Source organism: Eptatretus burgeri, chromosome 3, assembly GCF_056783735.1.
Source record: "Eptatretus burgeri isolate ZD-2024b chromosome 3, Ebu_testis_v1, whole genome shotgun sequence".
Taxonomy (NCBI): domain Eukaryota; kingdom Metazoa; phylum Chordata; class Myxini; order Myxiniformes; family Myxinidae; genus Eptatretus; species Eptatretus burgeri.
The window spans coordinates 142,276,135-142,293,372 of record NC_140963.1 but is presented as its reverse complement, the minus strand read 5'-3'; positions in this window follow the sequence as shown (position 1 = coordinate 142,293,372).

The following is a 17,238-nucleotide window of genomic DNA, read 5'->3' as shown; positions in this document are numbered from 1 at the left end:
CACTCCTCCTCGGTCTCCCCACCTCCTTTCTCCTCGACCCATCTTTCTCCTTCCCTCTTTTTCTCCCCTCCCCATGAGTATTCCCATCGTCCAAATGGTGGTTATGTCCGGACAGATCCACAACTCACACAACCTTACCTTGACCTTCCCTCACGCTGCCTTCCTTTGACGTATCTGGATGGTGGTTATGTCTGGACGGACCCTCCTCTCACACTCCCTTACCTTACCTTATATGTATATATATATATATATATATATATATATATATATATATATCTATATATATATATATATATATACATATATATATATATATATATATGTATATATATATATATATATATATATATGTATATAGATGTATATATACATATATATGTATATATATATATATATATATATATATATATATATATATATATATATATCCATATAAACATGTGGAATGTGACAAGCACTCCAAAGATCCCCATTGGACACAGCCCACACCAAAGCGTCGCCTCCAACACAGAGGCCTCGGCCCGGTGAGTGTTTCATCATTCTCATAGTTGTTTGAAATTTTTAATATCTGAACTTTGTTTGTATCCGTTAATCCATATACATTAACAGATAGATTATTCATTTTCTGAAATTTAGGAATACCTCTCAATGACATAGGAAACTTTAAATCTTTAACATTTAATGTTTTCTCGTATTTCTTATAATGTTCAACCCTTTCAGGTTTCCATTGTGGAGGATGTAAGTGAGCAAGAACAGACCATAGAAAACATTTATTATCTTTGTTTTGAATATTAACAACTGCTTTCTTAAGTTTTATTTCTTTTGGTAAATCAATATAAGAAGCTTGAAGAGGATCTGATTTTAAGATGTGTATATCTAGAAAGATTATTTTTGTAATAGCAAATCCACTACCAACTACAATGTTATCAACATCTTGTTCTTGTATCTGGAGTTCATCGTAAACATCACATCTTACAAAATCTTGAAATGATGAGATAAAGTGAGGGTTTGTCTTCATGTCGGGAGTAGTTTCATTGCCTTCTCTTACCATATTCAATTTTACTCCCATATAAAATTTAAAAGTTTTCATTTCACTTAATGTGTTTTTAATTCCAGTTTCAACACTTTGTTTAACCATATCAACAGCTTCCATGATTGAAGATGGTCCAGGGTCTTGAAAGCGAAACAATGTTATATTTAAATGTCCTTTAAATGCCCCATCAGTGTTTTCAATGGATAATTTAGTGGCAACTTCCTTTTCTTCATTGTTCTTGTGTTTGCGTGATTGAAGGTGTTTGTTATAAAAAAAAAAAAAATAAGAATATCTTTATCACATATATCACAATGTTTTGTTTCTTGGTCAAGTGGAGATATTTGTCTGAAAAGATTGAATGTGTGTTTGTTGGTTTGAAGGTGTTTTTTTATAACATTTATATTCATGATTACAAACATCGCAGTACGTTGTATTCGCCATATTTATATAACAAAACTTCGCTTAAAATAAAAGTTTCTTGATGAAAATTTCGTTTAATTTATTGGTGAATCTGTGCTTAAAACCATTTTATCCTAAACTTTTTTCACTTAATAAATGCAATGTATCAAGACACAAAAGACAAGTTTCAATCAATCTCTGCATTTGTAAAAGATACTGAGAAATATGTTGAGGATGTAAAATTGAATCAAGATAAATATAACAACTATTGGATAAAAACAATTATGGTGAATAATACGAGTTCTTCAATTTCCTTCAGTGGAAGGGCTTTTAGTATATCTGGAAGAACATCAATTAAAGTAGCTCCAACAAAAGTTTCTCCTCTCCTTCTGGCAATATATTCAAAACAAGAAAAAGCAATGAAACAAGAAAAAGTATCAAAAAAGAAAAACCTTATGGATCAAGCTTGAGAAAGAAAAGATAAGACCATCTGTATTATGCAAGGAGAAATTTGTATTTTTTTCAACAACACCAAAAGATGTAAATCCTGATGAAATAAAGGATGTTAAAATATCAGGTGAAATGACATTTAGTTCAATTGTAGTTAAGGACCATTTTAAAATTACCTTTAATATAAAAAATGTAGTCGTTGAATCTGTTAATGAAAAGAAGTATATAGAGATAGATGGTAATGTTTTTTCTACTAATTAAATATGTCATTATTCAACTGAAGATTTTGAAAATTATGAAAGTGATGATCGTATCTCTGTTGGAACAGAAGACAGTTATGATACCAAGAGTTTCTGTTCCAACGATAGTTATTAAAGTAGTTTTATAGATGGTTGTGAAAGCACCAATGAAAGTACCGAAGATGACACCGAAGATGAATTTTATTTGAAGGAAAGTTTTACTTTATAAATATGAATAGTTTACGAGATTTTGAGCCTCTTGAATTTCCTGATTCTCCACATGACAAATTTGAGAATTGTCCTGCGTGTGAAAGACTGGTATGAAGCACAAAGTCAAAAGCCTCTAAACAATGTATGTTCTGTGATTATCTTCTACTTAATGACAATAAAAAAATATAAAAAGGAATATAATTCTTTGAGATTTACACCAAAAATGAATTACTTTACAAGATTGATTCGAGAAATTAATGTAAATTATGAGGGTGATAACACACCTTTTCTTACAAGAGAAGAGACTGAACAAATGATGACCATGTTTCGTGGATTGATTTATATTATTATCGATTGTCATTTTCAGGGAAATATCAACACAAGATATTGTATAAATAAAATAATGGATTATCTTGAATTTAAACCTGAACTTCGGATAAAACATAGTTTCAAAAAAAGCCAATAAAAAATTAAATAACCTGTTTTCCAAATATATAAATTAATTACTTTTTACTCATTTGGGAAAATAAGATAAAATTTAACAACCATAAAAATCTTCCAAATTCATTAAGATGTCTCACAGTTGGTTCAAGCGGATGTGGAAAAACCTGCTGACTTTTAAAGATGCTCCTTACTCCCAACTTTTTAGATTATGATAATTTAATAATTTTCACAAAGTCGAGTTTTCAACCTGAGTATCAACTACTCTCACAAGGTTTTAATGCTGGTCTTCAAAAAGAAGATATAATCGGTTTATTTAAACTTCAAAACAAACTAATTGATTACAACATTGAAGATATAATGCAACTATTTTGTGACACACAGAGATATAAAAAGAAATCAAAGCCGATAACTTTTATTCTTCGTGATAATACGGATGATACACCTTCTCTCCAAGATTTGAATAAATAAAAAATAACCTCGTTATCTTTGATAATTGTGTTAATGAGAGAAACCTAACGGTAATGGATGGCTACTGCACAAGAGGGAGACATTCTTCTTGTAATTGTTGGGTCGCCGAAATAGTTGACCCTTATTGTCAGTAAGTCTGTCTGTTTGTTTGGATGTTTGTTCGTTTGTCATCAGCATAATTGGTAGTAAACGTGCGCCGATTTTGACCAAACTTGGGTGGTAGGTACATCTTATGACCTAGTGCTTTGTAAATTGTGATGGTTGCTCGGGACGCTTTGGTTCCTCAGCAACAACCGAAAAACCTTCAAAATCGGTACCGTTCAAGCAAAATCATTCCGAAAGCCATTATCCCACCAATGTTTATAAAATTTGGCACGAATGATCTGCAGGTGATACTCTATCAAGTATATTCCGATTTTTGTGATATATGGAATACTTTACCCTCAGTGCCCCCTACAATTAGGGTATGCGCGAAAATTGGCAAAAATTGAAGGCCCACTAGCGACCAGGTGAGTGCATCGATACGAATGAAACTTTGCAGGTTCATGGTACTCAATGAGTACTACAACTTTGCCTCAGGACATATTGACCGATTTCGCTTGGGTCAGGGTTCAAAGGTCAATTAGTGCAAAAATCGATAATATGCGAGAGCTGGAGGTGCCTTCGCGCCAAATGCTACTCCTCCTAGGGTTATGGTCGGATGGTCATGAAAATTCAAACTAATCATCTGGAATCCATTGTGCACAGACATTCGAGCCGGATTTTCGATTTAGATCTTTGTTCACCCACAGCACCCCCTCGAACTTTGGGGATTTTCTGATTTCAACCACATTTTCGGTACTTTTCATTCAAATGGATACCGAGTAGTTATCACGAGATGGAACTGGATGAGATTTGATATGCATAATCTTAAGGTGATTCCCTATCTGCTATATGACATCCATTTTGCTCTATATCTTATAGTTTCCAAATGGCAACCCTCTCAACTTGGGTGTCCAAGGGCCATTGAGCATTCCTGCTGAAACTTCAAAGTACACTAGCTCCAAGACGATTGAACCGAATCGAATGAAACTTTACATGCTTATAGACCGTAATGAGTACTACAACTTTGCTCGTTTGCATCATGACCTATCTCGATTCGTTCAGGGGTCAAAGGTCAATAAGAGCATTTTTCGGTCAAAATGTCTATTCAAGTCCCCCTACCGGCAAAAAGGCTCAACTGATCCAAACAACTTTTTGCAGGTGAATACCCCCCGATGAGTAGTACAAGTTTGCTCACTTGCATAATGACCTATCTCCACTAGGTCAGCGGTCAAAGGTCAATAAGTGCATTTTTACATGATCATACAAACACCGTTTCTCGACACCTACGATTGTTGCAATACTTACAGTCCTGCTCGACGACCCATCGCCACCTACCGGCTTGTATTTATCTTAGTCAATCGTACTTTCAACTTCCTCGTCACTCAATAAGAAACAATGCTAAAACTTTTATTTTATTCAAGTTAAATTCAATAGATATAAACAATTTTTGGAGAGACAATTGTTCCACATTATGCAGTAAAAAGGAATTTGGGGATTATGTGAAGCACACAACTGAAAAATGTAAATATATTGTTGTGAACCAAGATGAGATATTAAAATATATATTTTTTATCTTATAAACAATTACATATATAAATGAAAACTTTTATTAAAAATCTTGTGGGTAAATCTGCTTCTGGAAAAAAACTTTCATAAATCAAGGTTCTTGTGTAGTACAAATGAGATTACATGTCAGGTCAGGTCAGGTTCGATCTGTGACCTGCTACAGGTACCATGTAAACCTGTACTAACCTGTTCCATGGTCGGGTTGTCGGCGACTAAACCGTCTCCCCCACCAGGTTTTGTGCTGAGGAGGGTGTTTGGATATGGACACCCAGCAGGATTAAAAACAAAACCTGTCAAAGGGCGGAGGAGCTCCTTGTGAGCCAACGGCCATCCATATCTAGTGCCCAACTGTGTCTGCGGACGTCCTCCTGCAGTTGGGACACTTATTATTAGGAGCTTGGTGACAGGATTTGCACTCCGGCCACCGTAAAACCCTTCATTCCGCAAAACGCAAAAACGCAAAAAAATCTGAAAACCCACTCCGTGGGAGTACCTCCTATGCAGCTTCCCTTCGCAGGGCAGCTCACCGGATGACGGGATTGGGGCAAAGCCTTCGGGACCCCCAATCTTTGATGATAGGAGGGAAAACACGGGGTAACATCCCTGGGTCAGATTGCGGGAGAGTGTGTCGGAGTGGTGCTGAGGTGTCGTCCACCAGACGGCGGTCTCCTTGGGTTAACCTGAGGCGGTCCCTTCGGGTGGGTGCCTGGAATGTCCTATCCCTAAGAGAGGATGATCACCTGTCTCTGTTATCATCTGAGCTCAAGCGTTTGGACATTGGGATTGCAGCTCTCTCTGAGGTTCGGAGACCGGATTGTGGCGAGATAATGGTGGGTGGTTACACCTACTATTGGTCTGGTCGCTCTGATGGTTATAATACCCAAGGAGTTGCTGTAGCTGTGTCCAATAAGCTGACCCCAATGAAAATTGAGGTAACACCGGTCAACGAGCGTATTATGAGATTAAGGATTCGTCACTCCTTAGGTGTCATTTCCCTGGTCTCTGTTTATGCTCCGACTGAGGCGAGTGATCTCACCATGAAGGATGCATTCTACGCCACGCTCGAGTCTGTGGTTGATCAGCGCTCCAGACGAGATACACTTCTAGTCTTGGGGGATTTCAATGCATTGACTGGAACTGATAGGGATGGTTATGAGGTGTGTGTTGGTCCCCATGGGTCAGGAACTATGAACCAGAATAGCAGTAAGTTCCTTGACTTTGCAAGAAGTCATGGACTTAGGGTGGCTGGTTCATGGTTTCAGCGCCCACAAGCTCATCGCTGGACTTGGTATTCCAACGCTGGCGGTGTGGCAAAGGAGATTGACCATGTCCTCATTGACGGTCATTGGAGGATGATCCAGAACTGCAGGATCTACCGGAGTGCTCAGTTCCTCAATACTGACCACAGGCTTGTTGTAGCAACTCTAAAGCTGCACCTTAAATCCTGGAGAATGTTACCATCCCAGCCTAGGCTGGATGTTGGCAAGCTCAGGGATGAGAGAGTAGCTGAGGAGTTTGCGAACAGGCTGAGTGGACACTTGGGGGGTCTGGGTGCTTTGGGGGGTCCTGAAGAGTTGTGGAGTGCCTTCAAGACCACCGTCCTTGATGTTGCCGGTGGATGCCTTGGAGCTCACCGCAGGGCAAAGAAGAATTTTGTCTCTCAAGGTACACTGGATACCATTGACCAGAGTTGCAGGGCCAGGCTGAATGGCAGAGCTGAGCTGTTCAGGGAGATGAGGCGTAAAACTGTACGTGCACTGAGGGTGGACAAGGAGGCCTATGTGCGAGGAATCTGTGAGGGGGTAGAGCATCACCTGTGGACAGGTGACTCTCGTCCTGCTTACAGGGGAATTCGCGCATTGCGTTCATCCAAGCCCATCCCTCGGAGCACTGCAGTTCAAGCAGAGAGTGGTAGGCTCTTGACAGAGGAGTCTGAAGTGAAGGCCCGGTGGGCCGGTTACTTTGAGCGGTTGTACCAGGCTGATCCCCCAGCTGTCGAGTTGGACGTCAAGGGTGTTACAATCCCTGTTGCTGACCCTCAAATCAACTGTGGTCCACCTTCGCTTGTGGAAACACGGGCTGCGGTGAACCAGTTGAAACGGGGCAAAGCTCCAGGAATCTGTGGCATCCATGCTGAACTTCTCAAGGCTGGTGGAAATGCTGCACTCGTGTCGTTGCATGCAGGTTTGTGCTCTGCCTGGAACACAGGCATCATCCCAACTGACTGGAAGAAGGGCCTTGTTGTCCCTCTCTGGAAAGGGAAGGGTGATCGCCAAGACTGCAACAACTACCGAGGGGTGACGCTGCTCTCAGTGCTGGGCAAGGTCTTTGCTCGGAGAATTCTTGATAGGGTTCGCCACCATCTGCTTGAGCACCAGCGTCCAGAGCAGTGAGGCTTTACACAAAAGAGGTCAACGATTGACCATATCCTTGCCCTTCGTGTCCTCACCGAACGCAGACGAGAGTTTCGGCAGGGGCTGCTTGCAGCCTATGATGATCTCTGTAAAGCGTTCGATTCAGTGAATCGGGATGTCCTCTGGAGGATTCTTGGTCTTCGTGGGGTGCCACCAAAACTGATCGATCTGATGTCTGAACTCTACTCTGGTACTGAGAGTGCTGTGAAGTGTGGTGGTACCATCTCTGACTTATTTCCAGTTGTTACTGGAGTTCGTCAGGGGTGTGTACTAGCCCCCACACTTTTCAGCACTTGTATGGACTGGATTTTAGGGAGGATGTCGGAGAGATCAAGCTGCGGTGCATCGTTTGGGAATGACAAGATCTCGGACCTTGATTTTGCAGATGATGCAGTCATCTTTGCGGAGACTTTAGATATCCTTTTGGGGGCCCTCGAGGTGCTGAATGAGGAGTCGGAGCCGCTGGAATTACGGGTTTCTTGGGTCAAAACTAAGATCCAAGCTTTCAGTGACTTCTTGGATGCTGCTGTCCTATCTGTGTCTGTTTGTGGTGAGTATGTTGAGGTCGTGGAGAGATTCACTTACCTTGGCAGTTATATTCATGTCTCTGCTGGCTGTGAGTCTGAGGTCAATAGACGTCTGGGTCGGGCCTGGGGAGTCATGGATTCACTGGATCATGGGGTGTGGCGCTGCGGTACCTGTGCGCGAGGATGAAAGTCCGAGTCTTCAGGTCCTTGGTACTTCCAGTCTTGCTCTATGGATGCGAGACTTGGACTCTGACCAAGGATCTGAGACGGAGACTTAATTCCTTTGGTACCAGGTCTCTTCGGAGAATCCTTGGCTATCGCTGGTCGGATTTTGTGTCCAATGAGTGGTTGCTGAGAGAGACTCGGATGAGATTTGTTACCTGCATAGTCCGTGAGCATCAGTTGCGGCTGTATGGACATGTGGCTCGTTTTCCTGACGCTGATCCTGCTCACCAGATTCTCTCAGCGAGGGAGTCTCATGAGTGGAGGAGGCCAGTAGGCCGACCACATTCCTCGTGGTTGCAGCAGGTTGACCATCATCTCAAGGAGATGGGGATGGGCCTGGAATCTGCCTGGGGGGTGGCCAGACGGAGACCCCTGGAGTACCGGCGGAAAGTGGACGCAGCGACGCGCTGTTCTGGCACATGCTCCCATACCTGACCTGACCTGAGGAATACAAACTGATTTAACAACAGGAAGATAGAGTGGTATTATGTGTCATCATATTAATCTGTCATATATTTCTGATACATAAATGACAGCCAGAACACTTCAAGAAAATTATACTTTTTGCATTAAAGGATACTAATAAGAAAAGGGTGTTCGATTTTCCATTCCTTATGAATTGGAACATAGACACGGGCAATTTTCAATTAAGAACTGGCCTCGTACTGATGTTAAAAAACCCACAAATAGAGATTTGATTAAAATATAATATAAAATGAACTTCTCAAGGTGATGAAATATAAAACTCTTTTAGAAATCATCAACAAATCTTATTGGCTTCCTATTATGAGAAAAATAATTGTGGATTCAAGAGTATTGAAGAATCCAGACGAATATATGTATGATATTCTCTGGGGTGAAAGTGGTTCGAGGATAGTAAGGGATGAGGAAGGAGTTGAAGAAACTGAGACAAGAGAGGAGGAAAAAGAGAAGGATGAGAGGGAGAAGAGAGAGAAGAGAGAGGAGGAGAGGGAGAGGGAGGAAAGAGAGAGAATAAATAAATATAAAAATATGGAAACCAGTGAGATTGGATTGAAATCCAATCTAACAGCTTGGTGAAAGCTGTTCTCAAACTGGGGAGATCCGATGGAAACTAACAGCTTGGTGAAAAAGATCAAAGGTATGACAGAAAATAAATAAATCTCAACATACCTCGGAGGAAAACAAAGAATTGGCAAGTCTATTAGAAATATTTGCATCAAGACTATTAACATCGGTTTCAGGGATAAGACTTAAACGAGAAAGTGGAGATAAAGAAGAGAAAGAAGGAAAAGATTATTTCATTGATGATGTTGGTGTGATTGACTTTGATTAAAGTTTTACATTTTTTCCTTAAATAAGTGGAGGAGAGAGTGAAGACATTTCTGAGGATTCTTTATGTTTTAAAAATTAAGATTAAAATGTGCATGTTTGAAACTGAAAAGGTTTTTGCACTCTTGGAATTTTTCACATAAATAAATGAGTTATTGTCTAAAATGTAAAAAGAAAACCAAGAGTAAAAATATCTTGTATGTTAAAGTAAAAATAATAGGGTAAAACAAAATGGTACATGTTCAGTGTGTGGCTCAAAAAATAGTGAATTCACCAAACAAAAACACTGAGGAGATATACAAAAGTTTTTATCAGGAAGTAAATTTACAACAACTGGAATACCAGGGGAATTACATCTCCCAGGGTATTCTTTCTGTGGTCCAGGAACAAACTTGAATAAAAGATTAGATGAGGCTGACAATCCTAAGCCGTGAAGAAAACCTATCAATAGGGTTGATGAAGTGTGCATGAGGCATGATATTGATTATGGAAATAGCAAGACATTGGAAGAAAAACACGAAGCCGATTGAGAAATGTTGTATAATTTGTCTCTGATACAAAATCCAACCTTGAGAGAAAAAGTTGATAGGTTCATCGTGAAGAAGATGATCACTGCTAAATTGAAGCTTGGGCTTGGAAATTCAAAAAACTTATAGGCTCTAATGATGTCAATCAGACTGAAGAGCAATTAACTGATGAATAACATAAACCATTAATCACAAAGTTTCATAGAAGGAAGGTTTATTCCAAGGAAGTTGATTATATCTGGTCCACTGATTTAATTGAACTGAATTATGATAAGGGGTACAAGTATGCTTGAACTGTTATTGATTTGAGGAGTAGATATGTGTGGGTTGTTCCTTTGAAAAATAAAACAGGTAATACTCTTATGTTCGCTTTCCAACAGATATTCAATAAAAGCTATAGAAAACCTATAAAATTGTGGACTGATGAGGATACAGAGTTCAACAACAAAATATTTATGAATTTTCTTAAAAATAACATTATATTATACAGCACCTTTAATGAAAGAAAAGCAGTTGTTATTGAGCGTTTTAATCGGACTTAAAAGAGAGACTATATAAAAATATTACTCAACTCGGTTCTCAACAATGGTTATCTTTAATTCAGGACATTGTAAATAAGTACAACGATACGATTCATACCTCAACAAAATGCAAGCCATTAGAAACATTTCCAAAATTCGAATATGAAAAAGGGATTAATCTCAGAAAGCCGAAGTTTAAATTTGGTGATATAGTAAGAATATACAGGTGTAAATCTAATTTTGAAAAAGTCATACAAAGCAATGGACAAATGAACTTTTATTATTCATTGATGTTATAGATACAGTTCCTTGGATTTATAAAATCTTCTTCTTCTTCTTCTTCTTCTTTCGGCTGCTCCCGTTAAGGGTCGCCACAGCGGATCATCCGTATGATCCGCATAGTGATTTGGCACATGTTTTACGCCGGATGCCCTTCCTGACGCAACCCTGGTCGCCTCTTATGACGACACAGGGATATGGTACACCTATTTTAACCGGGGTATACACCAGCCCAGTATACTGGTACTCATTTCGCCGACCTCGGAAGGATGACAGGCTGAGTCAACCCCCTGGTGTATTAATTCAGTGGCCCAACGGGGCTTGATACCAGGACCTTTTGGATCCCAAGCCACTGCCCTAACCACTGCGCCAACACCAGCGAACACCAAGCTTGGACTTATAAAATATATGATTTAAAAGAAGAGATTTTAAGTTCATTTTAATCACAGGAATTACAAAAGCCATAGATATTAAATAAAAAATAAAAAAAAATTCAAAAATTGACTCTACCCCTTTTTTTTTACTCCACCCGTTTTTTGACTCCACAAATTTTTAACTCCGCCCACACAAACCACGCCCATGCAAGCCACACCCACAAGCTACACCCACATCCATCACATCCACATCCCTCATACAATAATTATTATATTAGTTTCCCACACACAACGCATTTAATTAAAAAATTGTTCCGCCCCTTCTTTGTCTCCACCCACACAAACCACACCCACACAAGCCACACAAGCCCCACCTATGCAAGCCGCACCTACACAAGCCACACCCACACAAGCAAGCCCCACTCATGCAAGCCACACCCACACAAGCCACACAAGCCCCACCCATTCAAGCCACACCCACGCAAGCCGCACCTACACAAGCCACACCCACACAAGCCATACCCATGCAACCCACACGCACACAAGCCACACCCACACAAGCCACACCCACACATGCCACACCCATTCATCCCACCCCTCCCCTTCCCCACCCGCACAAGCCCCACCCCTTCATCCCACCCCTCCCCTTCTGCGCCACCACCTTTAACCCAGCACACCCCTTCATCCCACTCCCACCCTTCCCCACACACATGTGGGGAGGGGAAGGGTGGGATGTAGGGATGTGGTGGGTCATTGGGGGAGTGCAACCAAACCCCCTCCCATCCCCCTCACCCTTCCCCTCTTTTTATACCTCCTTTTTCCTTTTGTGTAATTAAGAATTAAATCATTGTAAGCAACACATGTATAATTAACACCTAAAACATACAATATATTACACATTGAAATATCTACAACAGATTTTATGACATAATGTTTGTTTGAGTGAGAGAGTGAGTGGACTTGAATCATCTGAGTGTTTCTTTCCTGTTAAAATGCACACTCACACACACACACACACACACACACACACACACACACACACACACACACACACACACACACACACACACACACACACACACACACACACACACACACACACACACACACTATACAGGATTACATTAGCAGTTTAATCATGTATGACACTTTCCAATGTTGTGATGGGTCATATTCTTCATCGATTGAAAGATGGTTCATGTCTGGGTCATGAAGCAAATTCTCATTCATTTAAAATTGGGTCAAGATGAGAGAAACGAGAAACCATCAACAAAGAAGAGATTTCAAACTCAGAGATATGTACACACTTATAAAGGAAAATATTTAGAGGAAGTGAGACATTTCGCAATTTTGGAAATTTTCCCAGGCTTACCCCCATTGTTGTCTTTCCTATTTTCCAGCTGTGCCCAGTACAACTTTCAGAATGTGTTACACTCCCTTAAAAATTTAATATGTTCTTGTTTGAGAAAAGTTTCAAGTATGGAAAACATTTTACAACAGCTTAAAGTAGAAGTATTAATAAATAATGGGATTGAGAGTTTCAACGGGCTACCACTGCATTATTTTTAATTGATGAAAAAATTAAGTTATTCCTGAAAATATAACATAAATATTTATAGTATCTCTATATGACTACTCAATTTGATTTAAGAATTGATCATGCGAAAGGGGGCGAAGCCCAGCCCACGGCAGGGGGAGACGTATTAAAAGGGAGGGCTATGAAGAAGTATTGTGTTCCATTTGAAAAGGAGAAATATGAGTGAGCATAAGCGAGCGAATATTGCGACTTTGAGAAACAGGACACAACACTGCGTCACACCCTCCCTTTTGATACGACTGACGGGAAAAATGAGAAAGAGTATCGATCCACGGTGACAGGAAAAATGAGTAAAAGTATCAATCCACTGCAATGGGAAAAACGAGTAAAAGCGTCGATTCAAGGTGACAGGAAAAGGGAGCAAAGGTATCAGTCCCCGGTGAAAAGAAAAGTGAACAAAAGTATCGATCCCCAGTGACAGGGAAAACGAATAAAATTGTCCATCCATGGTGACGAGAAAAGTGAGCAACAGTATCGGTCCATGGTGACAAGAAAAGTGAGCAAAAGTATCGGTCCATGGTGACAAGAAAAGTGAGCAACAGTATCGGTCCATGGTGACAAGAAAATTGAACAAATGTATCGGTCCATGGTGACAAGAAAAGTGAGCAAATGTATCAGTCCATGGTGACGAGAAAAGTGAGCAACAGTATCGGTCCATGGTGACAAGAAAAGTGAGCAAAAGTATCGGTCCATGGTGACAAGAAAAGTGAGCAAAAGTTTCGGTCCATGGTGACAAGAAAAGTGAGCAAATGTATCAGTCCATGGTGACAAGAAAAGTGAGCAACAGTATCGGTCCATGGTGACAAGAAAAGTGAGCAAAAGTATCGGTCCATGGTGACAAGAAAAGTGAGCAAAAGTATCGGTCCATGGTGACAAGAAAAGTGAGCAAAAGTTTCGGTCCATGGTGACAAGAAAAGTGAGCAAATGTATCAGTCCATGGTGACGAGAAAAGTGAGCAACAGTATCGGTCCATGGTGACAAGAAAAGTGAGCAAAAGTATCGGTCCATGGTGACAAGAAAAGTGAGCAAAAGTTTCGGTCCATGGTGACAAGAAAATTGAGCAAATGTATCAGTCCATGGTGACAAGAAAAGTGAGCAAATGTATCGGTCCATGGTGACAAGAAAAGTGAGCAAAAGTATCGGTCCATGGTGACAAGAAAAGTGAGCAACAGTATCGGTCCATGGTGACAAGAAAAGTGAGCAAATGTATCGGTCCATGGTGACAAGAAAAGTGAGCAACAGTATCGGTCCATGGTGACAAGAAAAGTGAGCAACAGTATCGGTCCATGGTGACAAGAAAAGTTAGCAAAAGTATCGGTCCATGGTGACAAGAAAAGTGAGCAAAAGTATCGGTCCATGGTGACAAGAAAAGTGAGCAAAGTATCGGTCCATGGTGACAAGAAAAGTGAGCAAAAGTATCGGTCCATGGTGACAAGAAAAGTGAGCAAATGTATCGGTGCATGGTGGCAAGAAAAGTGAGCAAATGTATCGGAACATGGTGACAAGAAAAGTGAGCAAAAGTATCGGTCCATGGTGACAAGAAAATTGAGCAAATGTATCAGTCCATGGTGACAAGAAAAGTGAGCAAATGTATCGGTCCATGGTGACAAGAAAAGTGAGCAAAAGTATCGGTCCATGGTGACAAGAAAAGTGAGCAAATGTATCGGTGCATGGTGACAAGAAAAGTGAGCAAATGTATTGGTCCATGGTGACAAGAAAAGTGAGCAAAAGTTTCGGTCCATGGTGACAAGAAAATTGAGCAAATGTATCAGTCCATGGTGACAAGAAAAGTGAGCAAATGTATCGGTCCATGGTGACAAGAAAAGTTAGCAAAAGTATCGGTCCATGGTGACAAGAAAAGTGAGCAACAGTATCGGTCCATGGTGACAAGAAAATTGAGCAAATGTATCGGTCCATGGTGACAAGAAAAGTGAGCAAAAGTATCGGTCCATGGTGACAAGAAAAGTGAGCAAAAGTATCGGTCCATGGTGACAAGAAAAGTGAGCAAATGTATCGGTCCATGGTGGCAAGAAAAGTGAGCAAATGTATCGGTCCATGGTGACAAGAAAAGTGAGCAAAAGTATCGGTCCATGGTGACAAGAAAATTGAGCAAATGTATCAGTCCATGGTGACAAGAAAAGTGAGCAAATGTATCGGTCCATGGTGACAAGAAAAGTGAGCAAAAGTATCGGTCCATGGTGACAAGAAAAGTGAGCAAATGTATCAGTCCATGGTGACAAGAAAAGTGAGCAAATGTATCGGTCCATGGTGACAAGAAAAGTGAGCAAAAGTATCGGTCCATGGTGACAAGAAAAGTGAGCAAAAGTATCGTTCCATGGTGACAAGAAAAGTGAGCAAATGTATCGGTGCATGGTGACAAGAAAAGTGAGCAAATGTATCGGTCCATGGTGACAAGAAAAGTGAGCAAAAGTATCGGTCCATGGTGACAATAAAAGTGAGCAAATGTATCGGTGCATGGTGACAAGAAAAGTGAGCAAATGTATCAGTCCATTGTGACAAGAAAAGTGAGCAAAAGTATCGGTCCATGGTGACAAGAAAAGTGAGCAAAAGTATCGGTCCATGGTGACAAGAAAAGTGAGCAAATGTATCGGTCCATGGTGACAAGAAAAGTGAGCAAAAGTTTCGGTCCATGGTGACAAGAAAATTGAGCAAATGTATCAGTCCATGGTGACAAGAAAAGTGAGCAAATGTATCGGTCCATGGTGACAAGAAAAGTGAGCAAAAGTATCGGTCCATGGTTTTTTTTGTTGTTTTTTTTTTTTGTATACCTTGTCGAGGCTCGTATGAGAGCTAACACACAACGCACATCAAGGGGGGGGGGCATGAGACAGGAGGGGAGGGAGTGGGAAGGACAACATAGGGTGGAACAGAGACATTTGGAGATCTGTGGAAGGGAGAGGGATGGGACAGGGAACATGGGGAATACAAGATGGACATTACAGGGACTTTCAGGAAGGAAAGCAGGGAATTTGAAGGAGGTGGGCTTGGGTGGATTATCGGGGGTAGAAAAGATCGAGGATTTGGATGGGGGATGATAAAAGGTGGTGGTGAACAGCTGTTTTGAAAGCCTGGAGGGAAGAATGGGAAAGAATAGAGTGAGGAAGTTTATTCCAAAGGCGGGAAAAAAGAGCAATGAAAGAGTGAAGATGAGCAGTGATTCGTGATTTTGGTAGTTTTACCAGAAGGGGGTTGTTGGCGGACCTTGAGCGCCCTGTGGAAATGTGGTGGGGACAAATCGCAGAGAGAGCAGGGGGGGCATGGCTGGAGAGGAGTCGGTAGAAGACAGAAAGACCACCGACCAACCTGCGGTGATTGAGTGAGAGGCCCAAAGATTCAGCTTCATTGCGGGAGATGCCGATGATCTTAAATGCCCTGGTTTCGACAGCGTGAAGCCGAGAAAGGTGGGAGGCAGGAGCACTAGCCCAGAGGGGAGAGGAGTACTCCATCAGGCTACGGACAAAAGCTTTGTAAGTGGTCAGGAGCTCAAGAGGGCCAAGGAAGGACTTTGCACGACGGAGGATTCCCAGTCGCCGACTGGCTTTTGAGGCGAGGTTGGAAATGTGAGTTTCCCAGGAAAGGTCATGGCAGATAGTGAGACGCAGAAGATTGAAAGAAAGGACTTCTTCCAGAGGATTGTTGAGAAAGTGGATTGGGGGGGGGGGGGGGTCTAAACGGTCCTTTTGAAGAGACAAAGTGAGAGTGTGAGATTTGTCCGGATTGAAAGACATGTTCCACGTGTTGAACCAGTTTGTGATTTTATCCAGATCAGCAGTGAGTGAAGAAGCTGCTGCTTGCCAGTCTGAGGGATGACCGATGGTACGGCAGAGGGTGGAGTCATCAGCAAAGAGAAATAGAGGATTTTCCAGAGAGTCAGAGAGATCATGGATGAAAACCAGAAAAAGAACAGGGCCCAGAACGCTACCTTGAGTAACTCCAGCCTGGACAGGAAGGGGGGATGAGAGAATTCCATGAAGGGCCACACGTTGACTGCTACAGGAGAGGAAGTCTGTGAGCCATGAGTGGAGATGGCCTTGGATACCATAGGAAGATAGTTTGGTGAGCAGGGCAGGGTGCCAGACTGTGTCAAAAGCACGTGATATATCCAGGGATACCGCTCGGATTTCCTGTCTGGCATTGAGAGCACACATCCATTGTTGGGAGAGCAGAAGCAGCATATCCAGGGTAGAGTGACCTGGTCTGAAACCAAATTGATGATCAGAAATCAAGCCATTGGAGAAGAGGAAGGATTTGATGTCTGAAGCGATGATGGATTCCATAACCTTGCTGATGATTGGGAGAAGGCTGATTGGTCTGTAGTTGCAGGGATCTGTTTTTGCACCTTTTTTGTGCAGGGCAGTGATGTTTGCTGATTTCCAAGCAGATGGCAGATGGCCTTGAGCAAATATGAGGGTGCATAGAACAGAGAGAGGGTGAGCAAGAGCAGAAGAGCAGGCTTTGAGGACACGTGGGCTGATGCCGTCTGGACCGGTTGCAGAATCTGAGTCGAGGTTTGAAAGCAAGCTCTCCACCTTGTCAGGAGAAAGTCCAG